Here is a 22,129-nt window from a genome sequence, read left to right as displayed (position 1 = left end):
AACACACATATGGACTTCTAAAGCAAAAAACACAAATATCACATTACATAGTTATCACAATGTAATAGGTCATAACTCACTTAATTATTAGCATTTTGATGTCAAATTATGCATAGGGGACAATCATTATAAGAAACTTTATATTTTCAAAAAATATTCAAACTGAAATTCTTTACAAATGGAAGATTTTATACATATTTGAAGTTGAAGATTTTACACACTTTAATTTTCAGGAACTTATTGGTAAGACTTTTCTAATATTTTCCCTTCAGTCACTTATTTTACTTTTTATCACGTAAACATTTTATCTAACTTTCTAACAATTTCTCCACGTTTAATTTTTCACAACTAAATTTTTATTCCTCTAATAACTTTATGCATATCATTGAATTTTATCATTTCAAATTGTTTGAGCTATGCTATTTTTTATTTTATGTTTTTGTGTTGTACTAATTTAACTTCAATTGGAGCAATACAAAATGACCCATGCAAATGCAGGGGTATAATGCATATCATCATTGGGATGCTTAACAAAAATGAATTTAGAATGTATAGAAAGACTCTGCCATAACTAGTTGCAACACGAAAAATATAATCGAAAAAAAAGATAAATTACAAATTATTAACTTCTAAGTAAGGATGATGTTTTCTTCCAATTATTAGGTCTATTTTAATTATGGAAAACAAGTTTTGTCTAAACATACACTTATGAGAAGAATAACAAGTACTTAAATAAGATTTTGACAAAATCATTCTACACATGGAAATAAAATCTATCTATTACTTATATATAAGAAAAAAATGTTTCTCATCACATGTGTCAATTTCTCCTTCAGGTTCACGTGACCCTTCTTTTCCATCTTCATCTCTCACATCAATCTCTCACCTTCATCTTTTCAAATCCATTTCTCAAACCCATCATTACCAACCCCTTCTTTTCAAATCTATTTCTCACATTCATCTCTCACATTTTATCCATCTTCTCCTTTTTTATCTTCTTCTACATTCATTTGCATTCCTCCATCAAAGCATCTCTACAAGTTAGGCTTTTCATTTATCATTTTTATTTATTCTTTATGCACCAAACCATTTTTCACACTTATAAGTTGTATTTGATAAATAATATAAATTTATTTCTCATATCTTACTAATCTTCTCCCTCTCTTTCCTTTTCTCTTCCACTACTACAGATTTACTCCATATTTTGGTCCTCTGGTATCTACTATCATGAGTTAAAATGTATTTTATAGATATTTCTAATCACTTTTTTATTTCTATTTTTGTGCTACTGATGTTTAGTTTGCGATCTGTTGTGTGGTTATGTACTTTGGTTGAATAATTTGATGTGATTATCTAAGAATTTAATTGATAGATTTTGTTTTCTTTTGTTTTGTTTTTCTATTTCTAATAATTGTTGTTGTTGAATAGAAATTGTTCTTTTAATGACTGGGGATTTGTGTTTGTTCGTGTAAATAGTCAAGCAGAACCTTTAGCAAACATGAGGGATTTCATTTGTGATTTTCAATGCTTAGATGAGGGTATTTGTTGGTATTCTCTGGAAGCCATTGACTTTATATATGACGAAGTGAGGTTAAATTTGAGACACCGAAAGAGAGAAGCAAAATTGGTGAATTATTTTTTTGAATTGTTATTCTGGCACTTGAGCATATTCCCATTGTGATCTATTCAAGGAGACTCTCTACTAATTTTAGAATGGATTTGATTCGAAATAAAGTTTATTATTATTATGTTTCTCAACACCTTTAATTTTTTGGGTGGGTCCTTTGTTAATGTGTTGGTTCATCATGCATATGTGTATAAATTTTACAATTAGGTACTAATAGAATATAATAGAATAATATAGTAGTTACGGTTGGATGATTAGTTAGAATGCTGTTAGGATAAAACTAAATCAGTTTTTATATAAACTGAATTAGTTTAAGTTCAAAGGGCTAGCTTTAGCACCTATAAATAATCATCGATTGTTCACTTTTCAGATTATCAATTGAATAATAAAAAAGTTACAATTCATTTCTCTTTACTTTCCTGTTCTCTCTCTATCACTCCCGTTTCTCTTCTTCCTCATCTCTGGTTTCTCTTTCTCACATAGTATCACGCCATGGCTACCAATACTACGAACACTGGGATTTCTCCTCCGATTTCACCTTCCGCTGCTTCACCGCTTCAAGCGGCGTCTTCACCGTTGCTTCTTCCTCTACCTTCGATGAAGCTCACTGAGAAAAATTATCTGGTATGGAGACACTTCATGCTTGCCACATTAACCTCTAATCGAGCAAATAGATATGTTTTGGGAACGGAAATTCCACATCGATTTCTTAATGACGATGATAGACTCATCAATCGTGTAAATCCTGCATATCTACGCTGGGAGGAAGTTGATCAAACGGTTTTCTCTTGGATTCTCAACTCGCTTTCAGAAAGCCTTCAACCGCGAGTTGTAGGATGCGTTCACTCCTGGCAACTATGGGAGGAGTTGGATGCATTCTACAACTCTCAAACAAAAGCTCGAAGTCGTCAATTGCGCTCTCAACTCCGTTCTATTTCACAAGGTTCGTGCTCTATTTTGGATTACTTCACAAAAATTAAAGGATTAGTATATGCTCTCATCTTCATCGGAACTCCAATTTCTTCATCTGAACACATTGACTATATACTTGATGGATTAAATGAAGAATATCAACCGGTGATAACTTCAATTGAAAGTCAAATGGATTTACCTACTGTTCATAACCTAGAATCGTTTCTATTGACATTTGAATCAAGACTTGAAAAGAACAAAACGAAAGCTATCTCGGATGCTCTTTCAGTGAATGTTGCCTCTGATTCACCGATTTCTTCAACTCCGGTTTCATCTCATTTTAGATCCTCGATGCCTCATCAATCAACTTACTCTCCTAAATCTGAATCACAACATAACACAGGAGGTTATGGTAATTTCAGCAACTTCTGTGGAGGGAGAGGTCGTCGCGGTGGCTATGGAGGTCGTGGTGGCTATCGTGGAGGCAGGTCTCATCGTGGTGGTGCTTCTCTGTTTTGTGTCTATTGCAATCGTCATGGTCATGATGTGGTGACTTGCTACTATGCGCCGCCCAACTTTGGTGGGACGCTATCATACGCTACTCCAGCTGGTCAACACGTGCCTCACATGACGTCTAGTTATGTGACACGTCATCCCGCATTTCATTCATTTCAGAACACACATGGACAGTCCAGGTACCCAACCCATTTCTATCCGGAATATCCACTTGACTTTTATTCAGGGAATGGTGGACATTATGGAACCTCATATACAAGGAATTCTCTTCTTGGGCCTGGTCCAGCTTACAATCAACACTCCAACTATCATCACTATCATATGTCAGCTCATGTTGCCAACAGAGAACAAGCTTCACCTCCTCCTTCACGTGACTCCAAGCCTATAACGTGGTATCCAGATTCCGGAGCTACTAATCATCTCACAGCTGATGCATCACTTGTTCATGAACATATTGAAACATTTGGCCATGAACAAATCTACATGGGTAACGGAAGTGGTATTTCCATCAAATCAGTCGGCAATTCTCACTTTACTTCTTCTTTAAACTCCACTGTGTCATTGTCTCTTAATAACTTGCTTTATGTTCCTTCCATTATGATGTAATCCTATAGGAGATGAAATGCATATGGAATAAGTGTATTGTATATAGGCACGATTTTGTATATATTTTTTTTTGTATTTTTATTTTTGTGTTTGGATAAAAGAAAATGGATAAGAATGAAGGGTGGAGGCGCCACAAGCTGGATGCTTGATAAGCCTAAGGAATTTCGCCACAAGGAAAGGAACCTTGATAAGAAAAAGGGCCTTGGTTCAACCAAGAAACTAGGAGAAATCTCAACTAGCAATGGACATTATCCAACTAAAATCTGAATTGTTTTATTCATAAGGCAATTCGGTTACATATAGGCCAAGCCTTGATTTCACATGAATGAGTGAGTAAATTACATTGATTTGCATTCAACTACCTTATTGATTCAAATAAAAAACGTGTGGAGCACTTTGATGAGGATTAATGCTCATGAAATTCTTTCCATATGGGGCTGTTCTTGGTTGGCTACTTTCCTTTTGTTTCTTCCTCAAATAAAACGTGTACCAAGCCCTCTTAATAGGAGAATTCGGTTGCTTGAGTGTTGTAGTTGCCTTAGCCGAATTCCCACATGTGTAAATCTCAATTTGGTAAGTTTTTAAAGCTTGCCATTATCTTCATGATTTGGAGAAGATTTGAATTCTGATTGCCTTGGCCTAATTCCCACATGTGCTAATCTTGAATAAGGAAAGTTTTTGAATGGATTCCCTTGCATTTACACGCCATCCTCACATAAGGAAAGTTTTGGACCTCCTTGATGGCATTCCAATCTGAGTTGAACTGAATAAGGGAAGTTTTTGAATGGATTCCCTTGCCTTTACACGCCATCCTAATATATGGAAAGTTTTGGACCTCCTTGATTTCATTCCAATCTGATTTGTTTGGATTAGGAAACAAATTTCATGGTTTGATGATCCCTTGGTATTTGCCTTAGAAGATTCTCACGTGCTCTTCCAAAATAGGTAAGACTTCATGATGTCTTCATGGCCTTTCAAAGGTGGATGCACGATTTTTATGATGTTTCCACGTGCCCTCCTAGTACATAATTCCTTGGCCATTATTGGACCATGTTACAAGGAAATAAATACATTTCCAACCCTCATATTACATCATTTTAATGAAGCTAAATAAAATACTTAGATAATAATTAAAATAAATCCTAAGACTAAAATAAATCCTAAAACTACCCATGAGAATAAAATCTCTATTTATTGAAAATAATAACTAAAAACTATTATAATTTCCTTCCAAGAATGTGGTCTCCAAGTGGCTTTCTTACTTGTAAGATTGTCCTCCATAATCATAGGTTGCCCCCCTTTGGTTTATATCACATTACCAAAAATCTCTTAAGTGTATCCCATTTTACAAAAGACAATTCATGTTATTTTGAATTTCATCCTAATACTTGTTTTGTCAAATCACAGGCTACTAATGAACTTCTTCTCCAAGGTTTCCTTACTAAGGAGGGTCTCTATGCCTTTCATGGTCTTCTTCTTAACTTCACCAGTTGTCAACCATCTACTTTTACTCACACTAAAGATTGTACTGGTTTGCCTGTTTCCAATCCTTGTAATAAAACTAGTTTACATTCCTTATGGCATTACAGGTTAGGTCATCCTCATTTCACAGTTGTAAAGGATGTCTTGAAACTCTGTAAGATTCCTTGTGCAAATAACAATGACTTTGAATTTTGCAATTCATGTTGTGTTGGTAAAGCTCATAGAATTCATGCTCCTAGATCTACATCTGTTTATAATGCCTGCTTTGAGTTAGTCTATGTTGATCTTTGGGGTCCTGCACCTGTTCATTCTATCACAGGGTTTAGATATTATCTTTCCATTGTTGATGCTTACACTAAGCACACATGGATTTTTTTTGTTAAAACAGAAATCTGAAACACTATCAGTGTTTCAGTATTTTCTGAAATTTGTTCATACCCAGTTTAACACCACTATTAAAAGTGTTCAAAGTGATTATGGTGGAGAGTTTAGGTCGTTTAGTGCTTTTCTTAAAATCATTGGGGTTGTGCATAGGATTTTTTGTCCTCACACACATCATCAACAAGGAACTGTTGAAAGAAAACATAGGCATATAGTTGAAACTGGTTTAACCTTGCTCACTCATGCTCAATTACCTATGAATTATTGGGATCATGCCTTTATAACTGCAGTCTTTCTCATAAACAGACTTCCTACCATTACTCTTCAACACAACTCACCCTATCAACTTCTATTTGGTCACTCACCTGATTACAATTTTCTCAAAGTATTCGGATGTGCCTGCTTCCCTTTGCTTAGACCATACAACAAACATAAACTTGATCCTAGGAGCTCTGAGTGCACCTTTCTTGGCTATTCCCTAAATCACAAAGGGTACAAGTATCTTTCCAAAGATGGAAAAATTTATATCTCAAAGGATGTGATTTTCAACGAGTCCAAAATTTCCCTTTGCCAATTCCTCTCACAGTTCTGACTCAAAACCTTTACACACTAATGTCTCCAATCCATCTGTTATTTGTCATAATTCTCCACTTTACTCCACTGTCCCTACTTCTTCACCTATTCATCACTCTACTCCTCATTGTCTTCCTTTGGCAAATCTGCCTTCAAATACTCAGTCATCTTCTCCTTCATTACCCATTACCACTTCTTCATCTCCTGTTATACAAGCAACAGGTGATTCACCCTCTATTCCGTCGACTTTTTCTGGTGTTGATATTGCTTCTACTATTTCCACTCATCCTATGCAAACGAGATCTAAATCTGGTATCTATAAACCAAAATTTCGAAGTGTTCAACTTGTTCAATATGAACCTACCAGTGCTAAAGTTGCTCTCACGAAACCTCTCTGGCAGAAGGCAATGCAAGCTGAATATGATGCTCTCATGGCCCTCAACACTTGGACATTGGTTCCTCTTCCTCCTCTCAAACATGCCATTGGGTGCAAATGGGTCTTTCGAATAAAAGAAAATCCAGATAGGTCTATTAATAAATACAAAGCTAGATTGGTGGCAAAGGGCTTTCATCAAAAGCAAGGGATTGATTATGATGAGACATTTTCTCCTGTGGTTAAACCAGTCACCATTAGAATTTTGTTGACCTTGGCTGTTACACATCATTGGCCAATTGAGCAACTAGATGTTAACAATGCATTTCTCAATGGTTTCCTAAATGAAGACGTATATATGACTCACCCTATTGGATTTCAAAACAGTGACAAGACTCTAGTGTGCAAATTAAATAAAGCTATCTATGGCCTCAAACAAGCACCTAGGCAATGGTTTGAAAGGCTCAAAGGCTCTCTCATCAAACTTGGTTTTCAAGTCAGCAAGTGTGATAACTCTCTCTTCTTTCAATCCTCAGAGAAACATCAACTTTTTGCTTTGGTGTATGTAGATGATATCATTGTCACAGGGTCATCAACTCATCATGTTCAACAAGTCATTAAGGATCTTAGTAACACTTTTGCATTAAAACAATTAGGTCCTCTGGATTATTTCTTGGGAATTGAGGTCAAACACAAGAAATATGGTTCTCTATTCCTGACTCAGTCCAAGTACATTAGAGACTTATTTGACAAAGCCAATCTTTCTTCTGCTAAAGCCATCAATACTCCAATGGCTAGTAATTGCAAGTTAACTAAGCATGGTACTGATTATTTTGAAGATCCTACTTTTTATAGGTCCATAGTTGGAGCATTACAATATGCCACTATCACTAGACCAGATATCACTTACAGTGTGAATAAGGTATGTCAATTCTTAGACAAACCTTTAAATTCTCACTGGACAGTAGTGAAACGTATACTAAGATATCTTCAAGGCACCAAGTCTATGGGACTAACTATCACTGCTGCTACTCGCAACACATCTCTCCCTCTAGTTGCATATTGTGATGCAAATTGGGCCTCTGATATTGATGATAGAAAGTCTACATCTGGTGCATGCTTATATCTTGGTCCTAATCTTGTCACATGGTGGTCCAAAAAGTAGAACACTATTTCAAGATCAAGCACTGAAGCTGAGTATAGGAGTCTTGCTTTGGCTTCTCAAGAGTTAATGTGGATAGAATCTCTTCTTAAAGAAATCAGAGTTCCCTTCAACACTCCTTATATACTCTGTGATAATCTAAGTACAGTGGCTATGTCTCACAACTCGGTACTACATAGCATAACCAAACACATAGAGTTGGATCTATATTTTGTAAGGGACAAAATTCAAAACAAGACCCTTATTGTGAAGCACATACCATCTGCATTTCAGACTGCTGATGTTTTGACTAAACCTCTTCCTCACAATCAGTTCATAACTCTTAGAAATCAACTAAGGATCCAAGATCATCATTCAAGAAGCTAGTCAATCTGTGCACCCTCAGCTTCAAGGGGGTATAATAGAATAATATAGTAGTTACAGTTGGATGATTAGTTAGCATGCTGTTAGGATAAAACTAAATCAGTTTTTATATAAACTGAATTAGTTTAAGTTCAAGGGGCTAGCTTTAGCACCTATAAATAATCATCCATTGTTCACTTTTCAAATTATCAATTGAATAATATGAAAGGAGTTTGTTCAGAATGCCTCAACATGAAATTTTGACAATTTGATAAAATACCTAGTGATGTATTTGATAAATAAGTATACATGCTTTGCTATTCATAAAACATGACGAATAAGGTGCATTTTCTATTTCTAAATACTTGAATAGGATGAATAATGTAGATGAGGGTATACCTTTTTCGCTTGATCTTTAAATGGTAGCCTTCTTTTTCTAGTTCCTTCTCTTTTGTGTATGTGTATCGAGGTTACTCTCTCAATGTGTTGTATATTCTAAATAATTGTGTATTTGTTCTCTCCAACAACTGTGTGTGTTTAGGTAGGATATGTGTTTGTTGAGGTAGGATATGCGTTTGTACAATCTGTGATAGCTTTTTCGGCTCTTTTTTCTGATGGTTATGTGGTATTGTGTATGGTTGCTTCTGTATATTGCTCTATGGTGTGTTACTCTTTGGTTCTTGTGTGATATGCAAGATGGATGGACTGTTGTGTGACATGTGAGATATTTATGTGTTCTCTGATTAACTCTGTAGGAATGGCCTGTATGTATGCTCTCTAATTGTGGTATGATATGTGTATATCTCCTAATGACGTGTATGTATGCTCTCTAATTGTGGTATAATTTTTCTGTGTGAACCCCCCATCGGCATGCTGTATGTGTTCTCTTTTATAGCTGAGTGTAGGTTTGTCAAAACCTTCGAGGTGCTCATTGAGGTTTAGCAATCTATCGTGACTTTTACTTTTTTGAAACTGCTCAAAGAGAATTACCAATTATAATGACTACAAGTATATTATGTAACTGAAATGATTAACTCTCGGTTTGAACCTTTGAAATTACCTGTCACGTCTGATCCCCTTTTCTTTTTATCTTAATTCCATTTCATCAATGCCTCAAAGTGTAACTGCCTGAAAATAACTGCATTGTATCTTGTAAATTACTTTCCTTGCAATGGCTACCCTTGTACAGGTTTTTTACTCATTAAAGTCGGTCGAATTTTATGCAGGCGATTATAACAACTCTGCAATCATTGCCAAGTGAATGCTGAAAGCTTCTGACAATGTGAACATAGGACCTTGTATCCTATTCTTTTGGCATGCTCTAGTCCAGCAACATCTACCTAGTAGAAAGGTAATATTCATTCATGATAACCTTGAGTTTCTGCAATTTTCATGTGATAGTGAGGATGACATGTAATAGACTGGTCTTGGTTATTAATATTTGTATTCTCAGTAGTTCTATTTAAGTGTCCTTGTTCCAAGGAAACAACCATTTCCATTAGTGTTGAAATACTGACTTTAGTATATTTAGATGTGATTTCCTCAAATCCACAAATCTAACCAATTCATTTATATATTCAGGTCTATAGGCAAAGAAGGAGATAAGCTTATTAAGAGCATAACTGGACTAGAACCATTTCCTCCCTACTTCTTTGGATATATAGTTTCTTTTGCTCGTGACTTTGGTAGTCCATTTTCGTAAAATTTCAACACTTATATTTGTGAATGAATAAAGATGAATTTTTTATCCTAAAAACTACAGAATAAGTCTTTTGCCGTTTTGATTAATAACAATTTAAATGTGCTTTCTTTGTAAGGGCACAATGAAATTGAGTGTTCATAATATCTCAGGAAATAAAAGTTCATATCAATAACATATAATTATCATAAATTATTGTCATTTTCATATATTCTAATTCTAACTTTCAAATAATAGTTTAAAAGATCAAATGAAATATATATTAATTACGCTTATAAAATTAGCAGTCTACCCCTATATGCTTAAGCAAAAAAGATTTAATTTAATTGTGATTATGAAATTTATTCTTCTACCAGTATTATATTAAAAACAATCATTGACCCTTATAGGACAATAGTGGTAGAAAATTATGAATTTAATTTTTCTTCGTCAGTATTTTTATCTTTATTCTATACATTGGTTTTTCCAAATTTTCATCTTACTTTTTTTAGTTGAGTTGATTATGACAATCCAAATATTGTACTTCCAGTTTTTACTCCTGATTCTATCATCCTAATATAACGTCAGTCTAAAATTAACATAGTTCCATATTAGATTTTATAAGACACTAACATCATCATCCAAAGCATAACTTACAATTATATGATATTAATATTGCCATGTAAAAGGATATGCAACAGACAGAACAGTGAACGATAGTTTTCATTCGAATTTATTCATCACAATCACATTATTCTTTGTCTTAATAAAAAAATCAATTTATTTTAAGAGAAAAAGATGTATGCACTGACAGTGTACAAGATTTATACACTGTCATTGTATCATCCAACAATGATGTTTAATTATGTCATTGTATCATCCACCATTGATGTTTAATTATTGTTGACTTTTTAAAAAAAGAAATCTAAATGAATGGTGGATGATAGTGTGTATGTGTATAAATCTTTACACTGTTAGTGTACAAATTTTACACTCTTATTCTAATTGTGATATTGAAATTAATTCTTCTAAGTGTAATCTATTAAAAGCATTCATAAAAGATACATAAGTTATTAGCAGTGCAATGCATATTTATTTTATCTTTGTTTGAATTATTTTTTATTCATTAATTTTAGGGCAATTCTCATTATAGTTATTAAAGCACATGTGTAATTCAGTTTTAGGTGTATTAGTTATACTATTTTTAGTATGTTAGTTAGTTAACTTTCTGCTATAAATAATATATTGTCATTCCTTGTAATTGTTAGTCTGTTATTCTGCATTTTGATCAATAACAGAAAATATACATTCTTCCACCATTACTCTAAAAATCTATCATCTTCTTCAATCTTTTCTTATTTCTTTTCCTGCATACTGTGTGTATGTCACAACAGTGGTATCAAGAGCATTAATAACGATCCTGGGTGGACATGTGAAGGAAAATACGAAGTGGACAGATTCTGGGTGAATCAGCTAAGCAAGAAGAAGAGGCTGCACAGAGGGTGTTCTATACAATGACAAACAACAATGGATTTGCCAATACTTGATGGCAAGAACTTTGATAGATGGAGGACCCAAATGAAAGCAATTTTTGGGTTCCAGGAAGTGTTTGAGGTTGTGCCGAATGGTTATCAGGAGATAGGTGAGAATGCAAATGAAACCCAAAGATCTACCTACAAAGAAGTAAAGAAGAGGGATTGTAAAGCATTATTCCTTATTCACCAATGTGTAGATAGTGCTAATTTTGAGAAGATTGTTGTTGCTACAATAGCAGAGGAAGCTCGAGAAAGCTTGGATAAGAGCTATGAAGGTGTTGCAAAAATCAAGAAAATAAAGTTGTAGACCTTACGTATACAATATGAGCTTCTCCAAATGGATGAAAGTGAAACAATCTCAGAATACATGACTAAGATTCTGTCTTTAACAAATCAGATGAGGTCATGTGGAGAAGAGATCAAAGAGCAAACTGTGGTGGAGAAAGTGCTTAGAACATTGACCCCAAAATATGATCATATAGTGGTTGCCATTGAAGAGTCAAAGAATCTTGAGGACTACAAGGCTCACTTGAAGCACATGAGTTAAGTTTGAAAGAGAGAAATCTTGACAAGGGTGGTGAACATGCTCTACAAGCAAGATTCAACAAAAGATTCTCTGCTCAATGGAATAAGAAAAGCAAAGGGAGGATGCAGAATAATAGATGCAGAAACAGTGAGCAAGTATCTTCATCAAGAAAGTCTGAATACACTATGATAAAAGGGGGTACAGAGCCTGCGCAGATCAAGAATTCCTATAAAAACTCAAATGTCAGAAGAAATCATGATAAGAAAAAATTGCAATGCTACAATTGTAGGGGATATGGTCACTTTGCCTCAGAATGCAAAGTTACAAAATGGTCAAGAGGGAAGGAAGATGAGGTTGGATTAGCTCAAGAGGGAAAATCCAATGAGTCTGATGGTGATCATTGCTTATTGATGACAACTACCAGAAGTAATCAAGACAAGGCAGAGAATGTTGATTTCTGGTATTTGGACACATGTTGCTCAAATCATATGACTGGAAGAAGAGATTGGTTCATAACTCTTGATGAAACAACTAAAAGCAAAGTTAATTATGCTGACATGAGTTCAATGTGAACTGAAGGAATTAATACTATGATGATTCAGAGAAAGGATGAGAGGAAATCCTACATATCAAGAGTGCTCTATGTGCCAAAGATGAAAAACAACTTGCTGAGTCTTGTACAATTGCTTGAAAAAGGATACATGATGGAGATGAAAAATGGGATGCTGAATGTATTTGATAGAAACAATCAAATGATTTTGAAGGCACCTCTTTCATCAAACATGACTTTTAAAATTCTGATCCAAATTGATGATCACAAGTGTCTCAAGGCAGCTGCAGATCAAGACATTTGGTTGTGGCATCAAAGATATGAGCATCTGAATTTCAGAAGTCTTGAAGAATTAAGCAAGAATGGACATGTGATTGGACTTCCTCACATCAAAGCACCATAATCACTATGTGAAGAATGCCTAACCAACAAGCAAACTAGGAACTCCTTTCTATCAAGCATTCCCTCAAGAACTACAAAACCTCTGGAATTTATCCACACTGATGTGTGTGGACCTTTTGAAATAGATTCAATTGGTGGAAACAGGCACTTCCTAACATTCATTGATGACCACACCAGAAAGGTATGTATCTATCCACTAAAGAGGAAAAATGAGGTTTATGACAAATTTCTAAGGTTCAAGGCTCACGTAGAAAGGGAGAGTGAGCTGAAACTAAAACAAGTAAGGTCAAATGGTGGAGGTGAGTACACCTCTGCTGAATTCAGAGAATATTGCAGTAGAGAAGGGATCTATCATGAAATAACAGCCCCTTATACACCTCAACATAATGGTGTAGCAGAAAGAAAAATAGAACCCTTCTAAACATGGTCAGAAGCATGCTAAGGACCAAGAATATGCCAAAGGAATTCTGGGTTGAGGCTATATCAACTGCAGCCTACATAATCAATAGAAGTCCTACCAAGAAATTAGGCTACAAGACCCTTGAAGAAGCATGGTCTGGTCTTAAGCCAAGTGTGAGTCACTTTAAAATTAAAGAACAAATTGGTTAGACTCAAACAAGATATACAAAGAAGCAATTGAGTATTCATTTTGGAGAAACGATCATGAACTTCTTTAAGTTACACATCCAAAATAGTATAAAATTATTTAGCACAACTCCATGAAACATGTAATATTGTTTACAAAAAAATATATATTTTAGACTTGTAAAGTTGTTGGCGGTATACATATTTTTTCAAAAAAATTAAAGGTGTGCATTTGCACACCGTGAGGTGCATGTAGCACCGCCACTGGCTATAGAGGACTGAACCTCAAAGATGTTGATTGGTTTGGGTGAATGAAGGAATGAATTCTATCTTTTTTTAGAAGACCCAACAAAGAAGATATAGAAAGTTGAAGGAATGAATGAGCTAGAAGTATGACACAACAGGTTAGGACATCCGTGTTGAAAAACTATTCAACTAATTTTCAATGATATTCTTCCAACCTATGTCTCTACTATTGCTCAACTCGCAGATATCTTCACCAAAGCTTTGTGATAACCACAGTTTGAATCCTTCCTAGGCAAGTTGGACATTCTGAATCTCCATGCTCCCACTTGAGGGGTAATGCAATAATAACAAACCAAATCCATGTAAACAGATTTGCTTAGATCGATTAGGTTGTTATTATCCTAAAATCAAATCTGAAGGTGAGTATGTGAACAAATTTGTTTAGATTGATTATGTTGTTATTATCCTAAAATCAAATCTGAAGGTGATATGTAGATAAATTTGTTTAGATTTTAGGAACAATTTTTGTGTATATAAACAATGCAGTTTTGAGGAATAAAACATCTGAATCCATTCTTTTACAACATGTTTCAGGCGGGTTACCATCAGGTTACCTAAAACCGTCATGATAGCTTTGTTTTCAACTCCGCTTAATTCGAGTTTGGGTTCGGTTTTTGAATTCAGGGTCAGATTTTGGTAAGCACAAACTCAATCTCAACCCTATTGCCATTCCTATTTGTATCTAGAAAATAAATTGAATTGATGTAAATCTGAATGATTTTTTTGTGTGCGTAAAAGTGTCACTTTTTTTTAATTAATAAAGGTCACGGATATGTTAATCAATATTATTGGATGACACTGCCACCTTTGTCGGTGAGAAAAATGCACGAGCTAACATAAATGTGAGAGGTTTCGAAGTTATTGATACCATTAAGACCAACGTTGAAGCAAATCCTGCTTGCAATGGTGAAGTGTCATGCACAGATATTCTAGCACTTGCAGCAAGAGATGGAGTAGCTCTGGTAACCCATTTCTTTTTTATTTGGCTTTTTCTTTTTAATCTTACGGTTGCATCAAATTTACCCTTACAATATATATCCAGGTTTTTATAGGGTGACTATGTACTTTTGGTAATGGCAATTCTCGGTATAGTACATTAGATTATTCTTCCACGTATCAGTCTTTTAAAATAGTTTAATATCTATGCGCACTGATAATGTAAATATTTATACATAGTTAATAATATTTAATTGTATACTTTTATTTAAGAGTCTACAATGATTGAAAATGAATGATAGATAATGTAATGTTAATATAAAAAACAATTCTTATATTGTTGATATATAGTTTTTAAAATTTATTACATTCTTTTTCTAATTTTAAAAAATTACTCACCTATCCCCTAATCTATGTGAATAGCAACTTTAATATCCACTCATAGTTGGGTACTTATGCACTCATATCCGCACCCATTATCCACAAATCTACTATAATAAATCCAAAAATCTTAGACCTAACAATTCTAATATAGATTTTTCTTTGTAACGGGTTATATCACCACTTATATTATTCATAGTTGTAAATTATTTTGCATATAAAAAACGAATTTAGCATAAGAACATAACAAACTCAATATAGTGAATTGAATAATTTTAATGTTAAGCAATTTCTCATTTTATGATATCATTGTGACAGTGAAAGAAACGGGGAGATCATTTTACAACAATGGAGAATAGTAATGCTGTTATGTCTTGCATTTAAATTGGAGAATGAAGATAGTGTTGTTTCTAGCTTATAACTAATATAGATGCAAATACTCTTAAGTGTGTGTTAGTGTTGAGTGTGTTAGTTTGCTATCAATTAGAGATTTTTTATGGTTTAAGGATGTACTTGAATCGTTGTATATGTCTAATAGTTTCAATTATCTTCAATAGAAAAAAGTTAATGTTTATGTATGTGTGGGTATGGAGCGAGTTGAGTAATATAATACCTATCCCCACATCAATACTCAGATTTTTGTGGATAAAATTTCTCACCCATCCCCATTCATTGGTCAACTATCCTCTCCATTGTGGGTAGATTTTGGAAGTACTCATTCCATCTATGTCAAATTATTTTTCATTGTTTAAAGTAGAATTCCCCTTACTTTTTTATAATTGTTTCCAAGTTCAGGGACTAAAACTCACATCATATAACTTTTAGAAGTATTTTGTTTTATGATGGATGACTATTTTTACAACCAAACTAAACGTTAAAAGATTTTTTTATACATTTTTAAAATTTAGAGAATAAATTGGATTTTTCATAAAAATATATATAAGGGCTTTTTTCCTACCCCTGCTTAGATTCCATTGTTGAGATGTGAGCACATATTTTGTCCCAAAATATGTGTTACTCTTTATGTCATGTACTCATGTATTGTGATTGATAGAAAAAATATATTTAAGTTAAAAGTTTAATTATTAAAAAATTTCTTACCAATTATAATTTATAATATATGAATGACATATTGTAAGACAGAAGATGTGCTTATAGTCACCATCTCTTTATTAATTGTCTCTACATACATACATCTCCATATAAGTCTTTATAAGAAAGAAATCACTCATAGTCACCATCTCTTTACAAAAAGAGAAAGAAAAAAAAGCAAGTAGCCGTAAACATTGCCTTGTGTTTTTCATTTGGAAAAATATAATCATGAATCAGGTTCAATTCAGGAATAACATATATCATGTGAAGATTAAAGATGAGCCGATGTTTCTAATATATATATATATATATATATATTATAGAGAAAAGAGTATAATATCTTTGCGCTATCAATGGAAAAATTTATACACAATCATTATATCATCTATAATTCATTTGTATTACTTTAATTTAAATATAAATGATAAATGATATAATGACACTATAAAATCTCTTAGAGTGTCAATGCATATATCATTTTCTCTAGAGAAAAATGATTGTGAATTTTACTTTATCAATATCATCAATTATGTAACTCTATACTATACTATAATAAGGTGACTTCAGTATATCATTAATTTTGATGTATGAGTAATAAGAAAAGAGGCACTCAATATAAGAAATTATCATTTATTGAGATTTGAGAATGATAGATATAGCAACTTACCTTTACATGGATGTGATAAAGATATTTCTAAGAATTGACCCCCAAACTCTAGGTCACAAAGTAAGCAATTTTAGTCAAGTCTCACCCTATTTGGTTTTGAATAATAAATTAAATGGGAATTTGTAGTTTACATTCATTACCTTCATGAGCAGTACCACTAGGCAGAAGAGATGCAAGAACAACAAAGATGCACCCAACAATGACCTCCCTACATTATCCTCTAACATTGCCACTCTCACTACGAAATTTGCAGCCAAAGGTCTAAGCCCAAGTGACAACACAATACTCTCTGGTGCCTACACCATAGGCCAATCAAAGTCCCATTTTTTTCAAAACTCACATTTACAATGAGACTAACATTGACACCAAATTTGCCACCTCTAGACAATCCAATTGCCCTTTCTCCTCTAGAGGTGAAACCAATTTGGCACCTCTTGATTCACTCACTCCTAATCGTTTTGACAATAATTACTATAGAGACCTTGTTGCTAACCGTGGCCTTCTTCACTATGATCAAGTGATTTTCAATGGAGGGTCTCAAGATTCTTTGGTCATGACTCATAGTACTAATAATGTTGCATTTTTTAATGACTTTGCTACTGCTATAGTGAAGTTGAGCAAGATTAGTCCTTTCACTGGGACTAGTGGTAAAATCATAAAGAATTGTAGAGTTGTTAACTAATTATAAAGAATTGAAGAGTTGTGACTTACTTACACCTTGTGACTTTACTTACACCTTTGGTAATTTGAATGTTTTTTTTAATTACAGTTCATCAAATATTTATATGAGAGATGTTCTATGAGTTGTGTGTATTTTAATGAGTGAGTCAAGCTAATGATTACATTGGATTCAAATTCCTTATCTCATCTTATCTTCTAATTTTATTTTTATGCAAAGTTTTATTATAATGGAGCATGTGGGGCGCTCGCGAGAGAATTACATATCAATCATGTTGGAAGGAAAGGAAGAAAAGAAAGAAATTAATCGATTAAGATATGGATAATCACTTATCGAGTGAAAGTGTGTATTGAGCAAAAAATTGAAAGAATACTTCGCGCCTTTTTTATTTTATGAACAATGCATTTTATAACAGAAATATCTGTCTTTTTAATCGATTATACAATCTATTAATTGATTAACGCAACTAGCTAAATGAATTACATTATTCTCAAAACTCTCCCTTAATTCATACTAGCTAAGCATATCACACCAAGTTCTCTTCTCTTCCATGCCTTTGAAAATCATCTTTTTTCACTGGTTTGGTGAGTATGTCAGCTTATTGTTCTCGAGTTTTAGAAAATTCTAGCTTCAAGTTGTTCTTCTCGACTTGATCTCTCAAGAAATGATACTTGGTTTCTATATGCTTGCTTCTGCCATGAGAGACTGGATTCTTTGCTAGATTGGTGGCTGATTTTTTGTCCACAAGAAACAAGATTGGTTCATCCATTGGCATTCCTAACTCTATGAGCAATGCTTGCAACCATAGTGCTTGTTGTCCTTCCAAGCAGGCTGCAATGTATTCTCCTTCACATGATGTTAGAGCAACAACCTTTTGCTTCTTAGAATTCCAACTCACAGCTCCATTGCCAAGCTTGAATAGGTATCCACTTGTGCTCTTTCTATCATCCTTATCACCACACCAATCTGCATCTGTATAGCAATAGATTGTGCTAAGTTCTCTGCTTTTGTTGGCAGGGAACATAACACCATAATCCATACTTCCCTTGAGATATCTGAGTATCCTCTTTACTGCTTGCATGTGTGAGTGTTTAGGATGCTTCATATATCTACTAACCAATCCAACACCATAAGCCAAGTCTGGTCTTGAGTTGCAAATGTATCTTAGTGATCCTATCTATTGTCTATAAAGAGTTGAGTCAACTGATTTATCTTCAAGATTTTCCTTGCATAAAACGTGACCAGTTTCAACAAGTGTTGTGGATGGGTTGCATTCCAGCATGTTGAACCTCTCAAGTACATCAAAAATGTACTTCTTTTGGTGCATCAAAATCCCTGCATCAGTTATGAGAAATTCAATCCCTAGGAAGTATGAGAAACTTCCCAAATCAGTCATCTCAAACTCAAGCTTTAACTTAGCTTTAAACCAATCAATCTCTCCCTTGTCACTGCCTGTAATTAGAAAGTCATCTACATATAAGCAAGTAATTATTGATGCTTCAGTAGATACTCCTTATGTATAGATACCACACTCATTTATACATCTCAAGAATCCTAGCTTCAACAAGAATCCATCTATTCTTTTATTCCAAGCTTTGGGTGCTTGTTTCAGCCCATAGAGTGCCTTATGTAGCCTATACACTTTCTTCTCTTGATTTTGAATCTCAAATCCAGGTGGTTGTGTTACAAATACCTCTTTGTCTAATGGACCATTCAGGAATTCAAACTTCACATCCATTTGATAGACTGGCCAACCTTTTGAACTTGCATTAACAATGACAAGTCTTATTGTTTCTATCCTTGCCACTGTTGCAAAAACATCTTCAAAGTCCAAACCTAGTCTCTATAAGAACCCATTTTCTACTAATATGGCCTTGTACTTTGAAACTGTTCCATCAGGCTTCAATTTCACCTTGTACACTGTTAGATATTTTTGTAACGGCAAGTGTACCGTATCACACAAGTAATAAAGTCCGGTAAGGTACCAGATTATCGTCCTCAGGGAGCGGAGTGGATTTATACTATTTCCTACAAGAATCAATTGAGCATTTATATACAAATTTTGGTTGATAAATTTGCATTGGTTTTAAATAATAATAACTTGACTAAACAATTTTTAACAATAAAAATAATATAGTCGGGATCGAAACTTCATCATTCTTTCCCTTTATTGCAGATCCAGTATCAAGTTTAACTTCCCAGTTACACTTGAACCTTAAATCATGAATTCAGTAGTTAATTGAAATCATGCAATAAATCTGGAATAACTTTCCAAAATCAAATAACATTAATATAGAATTGAATCCAGGAGTACAAGAGTTTAAGAAGATTACATTTCGATTCCCAACTATGAAGAACTAGCCACTCATTCTCGCCATTATAATGCCTAAATCATGAACTAATATGAAAAATGAGTAATAGAATCGTTTCCACGAGTTCTATCTTTTCTTCTCTGTGTTTTTTTCGTCCAGATCTTTTTTTTTTCAATGAATGACTCCCATCTCGATTCTGAAACTGCTACTTCTATCTCCAACTTCCATACTCTCGCCCAAGCTAGATATTCTCGCTTGGGCGAGGATCCAAGAGATTCCCAGGCTTGAGCTCCTCGCTTGAGCGAGGGATTCTCGCTTGAGCGACGAGCAACAGAGGCAATTGATGAATTACCGCCAACTACCTCGCTTGAGCTAGGACGCCTCGCTTGAGCGAAGATCCGTCGCTTGAGCGAGAAGCATCAGGTATTTTGTTGCTTTTTCTCTTAGTTGTCGCTGGAGCGACTCTTTTCTCGCTTAAGCGAGATATGCACTCTTCAGAATCTTCATCTTTCTTCTTTTCTTCTCCTCTTTTCTTTATTTATTAACCTGAAACAACAAAAACGCAATAAATTCCTAGATAAAGCAAAATTAACTAAGTTATCAGGAATTGTATACAATTATAACATAAATGCATACTAAGTGCCCCACAAATCATGTACAAATTTACTAATTTTTGGCACTTAACAAACTCCCCCCAACCTAGAATCTTGCTTGTCCTCAAGCAAAGTAACAAGTGTAACTCAGTTCAAGGTATCTGGTTTTCATCACTTATCCAAGTGTAGCATGCTAGAATCATTCATTCACTATTTATAAATACCTGTTAATGATCAATCATAGTGAACCAAGTCTACTGAGACAAAATATTCATGCAATTCAATTCCAAACTGAATAGAAGGAATAACTACTCAGTTAAATCAAAGGAATTCTCTCATGCTCACATGTTACGTGTTTCGCTCAATTCGTTGCTGGATCCATTTAATTTAACTTTGCCTTTCATTTCAGTCAAGCCATGTACACAGGTTCAACTATGGATCTTAAGGACTTAACATAGGGTTGTAATGAGGCTGGGCTACAAAGAACTTGGTTTTTCTTGGATACAAAGAGGGAGGCAAATCATTAGTGCATACAAATACCTTTTTCTTTTTGGCGAGATTAACATTTTGTTGCCTCATATTCATATGATTGAAGAAGGAGTCACAGTCCAACTCAGATTTACCTCCACATTGTATACCTAACATTACACTTAAAAACAATATGCACTAATGATCTGACTCCAAAGGTATGGAAATTGATGTATATCATTAAGGTTTAGGTGCATAATTTTCAAATTTTCATTTCAGCTCAAGGGGCTACAAAAATGGGTTCATGATTAATACAGGTTGGCTTTCTGGCTGTAGCTTGACTATCCTAAACTAGGCCTTAGTCATCTCCATGATATTCCCTACTTAATGACAACCAAAAATCAGGCAAAGCTAATTAATGCAATTCCAGCAAAGTCACTCATCTGTGTGTAAATATATTCTCTCACCAAGTTTAAGGTCATATTCCTTTGACTAACTGCTCATTATTCAACCTATTCGGTCTGTGTCTGAATCAACATTCACATCCCGAAACAATTAAATTCAGAACTCTAATCAATCACAATCACAGAGTCACAACTTTTCTTAACATGTTTCTAGCACGCATACTTGGATAATCTAAAACATTTTACCAGATTTTGTTTTCATTCACTACAGATGTTACTCAGCTTGAACCAAACATACTTATCACATAGTACAAAAACACAAAATACACATATTACCTACATCCTAAACAAACAACAACATAAACAGACAACCTACCCATACACTCTAAACAGAACACAAACATGTAAACAACTAAAAGTACAGAAAAACCAGTCTTTTTGTTTTTGATATCATCCTGATGCTCATGAAGCCATAAAATCATCCTCCTCATTATTATCTCCATTGCCATCATTATCCTCTGTCCCAGCTCCAGCATATCCAGCATATCCCGATCCCGAAGCTCCTGCCCCCTCCGAAAAGTTAGGCATGACCCCAGGCCAAGGAAATTGTTGAGTGAACGTATCCGTGGAACCCCAGAATTGGTTCCCTGGACTCAAGAATTGAAATGCAGAAAACAGTCCTTGTTGCTGGAATACTTGTCCTTGTCGCAAGACCTCGTTTTGAAGTGCAAGATGCTCATTTTGTTGGCGCAGGTGCCGATTCTGCAAGTTCAAACGACGAAAATGCTCTTGAAGTGAAAGATCTGGAGGGGGTGGGTGTGAATTAGAGCCTTGTCCTTGCTGCAGATCAGAATTCCCCATACAATGATGAAGAATGTATTGCATGGTGATCGGGGGTTTAATGTTTTCAGTGCGATTCACTTGAACCCCTTGCTGAGCGCAGAGTTCGGTGATCAAGGATGGATACCCCAAAGAACCTTTCTTGCCCGCACGAACCACAGTGCGGAACATCTCCTGAGCTATGATTTCAGCCACATCAAT

The 22,129-nt window shown here is 34.5% G+C and overlaps 1 pseudogene; it reads left to right on the top strand.

Moving 5' to 3' along the window:
- Nucleotides 1-13,088: 13,088 nt before the first annotated feature.
- Nucleotides 13,089-17,347, top strand: LOC109338590 (annotated as a pseudogene).
- Nucleotides 17,348-22,129: the final 4,782 nt, after the last annotated feature.

This window comes from Lupinus angustifolius, unplaced genomic scaffold, assembly GCF_001865875.1.
Source record: "Lupinus angustifolius cultivar Tanjil unplaced genomic scaffold, LupAngTanjil_v1.0 Scaffold_29_74, whole genome shotgun sequence".
Classification (NCBI taxonomy): Eukaryota; Viridiplantae; Streptophyta; class Magnoliopsida; order Fabales; family Fabaceae; genus Lupinus; species Lupinus angustifolius.
The sequence above is the reverse complement of the archived record's forward strand: the minus strand, read 5'-3'. Positions and strand labels throughout refer to the sequence as shown.